Consider the following 6,000-nt stretch of genomic DNA (forward strand, 5'->3'; position numbering starts at 1 on the left):
CTGCAAAACAGTCAAATGACTGGCAATCACCACGCTAACGAAAAGCAACCGCACAATCGTATGATTCAATGCTACAAAAAACAACCACTACATGTGCATGGAAAAAGTCGGTCGGACTCCGTCCAATACAAACGAATATTTTGCTTACGTCGGACCGACGTCCGGGTGACAAACTATTACTGTGAGCAGCCGATTTGAAGACAAAAAGAGAAACGAAAAAATACGTCACCGTATGCTTCCAGTCAGTTTGCAGTTTATATTCTCAAAGCGCAAAGCAAAACGGGAGATTGACTGTTTGCTTTTGCTGAGATGCCGCATGAATTGTAAGACGGCAGCAGCGTAAGCGACAGATTGACTGGATAAGAAAAATAGTCAAATGATCGTTCAAAAAGCGGAGTTTGAATGCGGAAAGTTCGCATTCACGGCAGTCACATTCAACTTGCGATCCCTTTTCAAGCCCTGGTCATACGCTAACAGGAAAGGGGGCACAGTGGCTCCCGCCCACATTATGATGGCAGCTCCATCAGCGGGATAAGGACCTTAGGTTAACAGCCTACCGGAACACAAAAAGTTAATGAAAATGAAAGAAGAAATCTCTCTGGATTATTGGCAACGACCTTTATTCTTATTCTTATTCTTATTAATACCAACACAGCCTCAATAAAGGATTCCTGGAAATAATTTTAATTATTTCTATTCATAGAAATATTTCAAATTATTTTCTTGTCTGTATTAACATTTGCAAAATATCAGAGATATATTGCAAATGTTCAATCGGCCAGGCCAACTGTGATGTATTGCCGCAAAGACGATTATAAGAAATAAATCTTGTGTGAATAAGTTATTCATACATATTACATAGATACATTTCAAAATCAACAGGGGAAGAAGAAACAGGGACGTCTCGTACCAACCGTTTCTGATCAACTGTAAATTTGTTTCGTTGGGAGTATCTTTGCTAATAAAGGTTAAGTGATACTCCAGACCCTCGGGGATGAACTTATGGCATTAACCAAAGTCAGGCTGCAATAGGCCAAGGTTATAGCGCCTTTTTTCGCTCTCTGAAAATAGATACATTCCACCTACCTATCTACTGAATATATATTGGCATCATTTTAATAAAAAAAGAATAAAACTTAGGAATAATAAAATATATGAATGCAGGAAAATCAAATAGATAAACAAGTGAAGTTATAAAACGACCTCACCGGCATTTGTTTCTTCGTCCGTTCCATTAAATTAAATTTGAAAGACAGTTTGAAGATCTTTTCGAAAGCTAGGTTTTGGGCAGGCAGGACTTCATAAACCGCAAAAATCACTACCGTATGCACGAACGTAAATTCGGACCGATTTCAGTAACGGATGCCGCCAGGAACTCCAGCTACATAATTAGTTTGATATTACCTCCAAGGCACTTGCTAATTCTATATCTGCTGCCGCAGGCCAATCACGAAACAACTAATTTGTAGCTTGATTATTCCCAACGATCGGACGCAACCGATAATTCGTTTCATTAAATAATTTTTCACAAACTGTAAGAAAATTTTGACAGCCTCTGGATTATTGGCAACGACCTTTAGCATGAAAACACGGACACGAATCGGATCATGGAATATACTAACCCTTGCCCAACAGGGCAAGCTGACTCAACTTGCAAGGGAAGCTGGCTGCCTGAAGTTTGAAATCCTGGGGCTGAGCGAGGTCCGCTGGCCGGGTACTGACGAACACGAGACATCATCCGGGCAAGTCTTGCTCTACTCTGGCATACGAGGTGAAAATGCTACTCGAGAAAGAGGAGTTGAATTCCTACTGAGCCCGGGGGCACATGCGGCCCTGATGAAGTGGAAACCGATAAATGAGCGAATAATCGTTGCCAGATTCAGAACACGGGTTAGGAACCTTACAGCAATCCAGGGCTATGTGCCAACAGATGCTGCTGACCTGCAGGAGAAAGAGAGTTTTTACAGCCAGCTGAACAGCGAAGTTGAGAAAATCCCGAAGGGGGACATCCAAATCCACGTGGGCGACTTCAACGCGAAGATTGTTTACAGAATTCTGTGGTAATAACAACATGATCATTGGTGGATCGCTCTTCCCCCAAAGACCAGTATATAAAGTCACGTGGGTTTCCCGCGACGGCCGAACAGAAAACCAAATTGACCACATCTGCATCAGCCGAAAATGGCGAAGGAGCCTTCTTGATGTACGCAACAAACGCAGCGCTGATGTCGCATCCGACCATCATCTTGTTATCGCTGAAATACGTTTGCGCGTCGCACGTGTCCAACGACGGGAGGAGAAAGTTGGGTACCGCTACGACATCCGCCGATTGGAGAATCCTGAGATGGAAAGGGCCTTTGTCGAACAACTTGAATCCCGAGCCTCGGAGTTTCCACCTGGTGGAACCGTCGAAGAGCAATGGACCGGCATCAAGAACACCTTCATCCCGACCAGTGATGAAACCCTCGGAAAAGCGCGCAGCGGGCGGAGGGAGTGGATTTCGGATGAAACTTGGAGGAAGATGGGCGAACGGAGAAAGGCGAAAGCCAGCATTGAACGAGCGCGAACCAGATCGGCTAAGACAGCTGCCCGTCAACGATACGCCGAACTGGAAAGGGCTGTTAAACGTGCTTGTAGGCAGGACAAGAGAGCCTGGACTAACTCCCTAGCCGAAGAAGGAGAAACCGCCGCCGCCAATGGTGGTATCCGTTTGTTGTACGATATTTCTCGCCGCCTTAGTGGTGCCAGGATGAATACAAAGATGCCGCTAAAGAACAGAGCTGGTCAGCCACTGACTGACCGTATAGAACAGCTTAAGCGATGGACTGAACATTTTAAACAACTCTTCCGAGTTTCAAATGTCAGATACCAACAAAACCAGCAGCGTATGACGCCTACAGTTCGTCGAATTAATCGCGTCAACTCGGAGGCAGGGATGCCACATATAATTCTGTGTTTTTTGTTGGAAAAATCTGACAATCTGTACGGCGAGGAAAAATATCTGTGCAAAAATCTGTTCAATACAAAACAATGAGAGTGAAAGAGATAGAGAGTCAGTTTGCTGACTATTTCCGTCTCTTTCACTCTCATGTAAAAGCTCAAAAATCTGTTTAATCTGTGTAATTTGGCAAAAATCTGTATTCTATGCATACAGATTCTGTACAGGCGATTTGTTTCAAATATCTGTTAAACACAGAATAATCTGTGCATGTGGCAACCCTGCCCGCGGCACGAAGCCTTTGCGAGATCCGTTGAGTCTCTGATAGAATTTCCGTGCGTCGTGAAAGCGGTACAGCTGTTCGAGTTCTTCGCACTCCTTCTCCTCTTGGTGGCGCTTCTTCTCCTTGAAGAGTCGGGTTTGCTGCCTCCGCTTCTGTTTGTATCGCTCCACCTTCTGACGGGTGGCTCTACGCAGCATTTGTACCCGCGCTGCGTTCTTCTCAGCCAATATCTGCTGGCATTCCTCGTCAAACCATTCGTTACGTCGCCCCACTACCCAGGACGATCTCCGCTACGCTGTTAATGGCTGTTTTAACGGCATTCCAACAGTCCTCAAGAGGGGCTTCATCCAGCTCACCCTTTTCCGGCAGCGAGGTTTCGAGAGATAACGCGTAGTTTTCGGCGACCTCCGGTTGCTTCAGTCGCGCTAGATTATACCGTGGAGGGCGGCGGTATCGTATGTTGTTCACAACAGATAGTTTTTGACGTATCCTTACCATCACTAGGTAGTGATCCGAATCAATGTTAGCGCCCGGATAGGTTCTGACGTCGATAATGTCTGAAAAGTGCCAACCATCTATCAGAACGTGGTCGATTTGTGATTCTGTCTGGTTGGGTGATCTCCAGGTGTACCGACGGTAGAGGTTATGCTGGAAAAAGGTACTACGTATGGTTGTATAACATTTCGCCGAAGACCATATCGCGGAGTACCGTTTCGCGGAATACCATTTCGCGGAAAACATTTTCGCGGAAAGTACCAAAACGCCGAAAACCCTTTCGCGGAAAGGACTATTCCGCGGAAAACTGTTTGGCGGAAAGAACCATTTCGCGGAAAACCATTTGGCGGAAAATATTGTTTCGCGGAAAACCATGTTAGTGGCAAACGTTTCCTAGATGATTCAGGGCGAGCCGGCCGCAGGCAACGGCGAGTGTTCGCCGGTGACTCGCCGTCGGAAGCGCCGGCCACTGCGGGGGCCAGCCCCCCCGCAGAGATCACATCTGTCTAGGTCTATTCGTTTTCCTAGGTCTACTGACCTCTAGTTAGTTTTCCCTAGTCCTCGCATCGATTTAACTTTCGTTGAATACAAAGCAGCGAAGCCGCTTTTTGCGGCTTCCAAACTGAATGAGCGGTGGTTCTCCGCCAAATAGTACTTTCGGCGAAAATTTTTCCGCGAAATAGTACTTTCCGCAAAAATGTTTTCCGCGAAATGGTACTTTCCGCGAAACTGTATATTCCGCGTTATGGTCAACCGCGAATTGGTTTTCCGGGAAATGGGGTTCGGCGAAATGTTATACAATAAACGACGCAACGAATGTGATTGTGTGCACAACTTACATACTTGACAATGAGCTGAAAATCTGTGCAAGTCTTGGTACCTTTTTTTTAAGTTGGTCATGGGCCTAGCCCGACGCAACGAATGTGAATGTGTTTACATGACAATGAGCTAAAACTCTGTGCAAGTCTTGGTGCCTTTTTTTTAGTTGGCCCTGGGCCCAATCCGCGTAAATTCCAAAAATCGCGTAAAAAAACCGTGTAAATTCCGAAAATTGCGTAAAAAAACCGCGTAAATTCCGAAAAAAGCGTAAAAACACCGCGTAAATTCCAAAATTTGCTTAAAAAAAACAAAATTTCGCGTAAAAAACTGTGGATTTCAACACTACGCGAAAAAATAGACGTGTTGAGTGCATCCGTCTAAATTCCAAAAATCGCGTAAAAAAACCGCGTAAATTCCAAAAGCTGCGTAAATTCCGAAAACCACGTAAAAAAAACCGCGTGAATTCCGAAAACCGCGTAAATTCCGAAATTCGCGTAAAAGAAAAACCGCGTAAAAAGCGACTTCAGTGTATTGTAATTTTAATCAAAAGTCAAGTGGGAAAATTTTATAAGCTTCAAAGCATAAAAAAAACAAGTGAATAAACAAAACTTAACCTTAATCTAAACGGATTGAACTAAAAGTTATCAGATATCAATTAAAATATACTTGAAACGTTTATGAGCAAAAATAAAGATTTTGATATGCTGGGATTTAATGGCCATAAAATTCACCAATCGTAATTAAAATACTTATAAAACCACATTTACATCAGATATGCTAACATAACCATCACAAGAACACTATCGATATCGACCCAGTTTCTTTCACCTTTTGCTTACTGTGGGCACCAACAAAATCAGCCATGCACACTGAATACGTCGCTTCAATTCGTCGCAGGTACATCGCATGCATCGTTGAAGTACATCGCATGGCGTTACCAACGTATCGCACCTAAGTGTGAACCATTTGATCAGAGTATGCGGTACGCAAAAAACTTTAAACGCTGCGATGAGCAGGCTTCATTCTCGGTTTTTTGCTCAGTAGATGCTCATTTGACTGCAGTGCCTCAACGAAACAGAACTCGAAAAAGTAGTGTAAAGGGCTATTGTAGAGCTAATTATTATCTAAATTATTGTTGAAGAAAGTATAGTTCTATCTTTTGTATTTACGGCGCTATGCGATTGCTGCCCCGTTGGTAGCCAAATGAGCGCTCTTTTTGCTACCAACGGGGCAGCAATCGCATAGCGCGGTAAATACAAAAGATAGAACTATACTTTCTTCAACCAATAATGTAGTTAATAATTAGTTCTGCAATTGCCCTTTACACTACTCTTTCAAATTCTGTTTCGTTGAGGCGCTGCAATGAAATGAGCATCTACTGAGAAAAAACCGAGAATGAAGCCTGGCGATGAGGCAAGTTTGAATTAAACGTGAATCAAAGAAAAATGACTGCGGGAAAGACGGA

The sequence above is a fragment of the Sabethes cyaneus genome, chromosome 1, assembly GCF_943734655.1.
Source record: "Sabethes cyaneus chromosome 1, idSabCyanKW18_F2, whole genome shotgun sequence".
Classification (NCBI taxonomy): Eukaryota; Metazoa; Arthropoda; class Insecta; order Diptera; family Culicidae; genus Sabethes; species Sabethes cyaneus.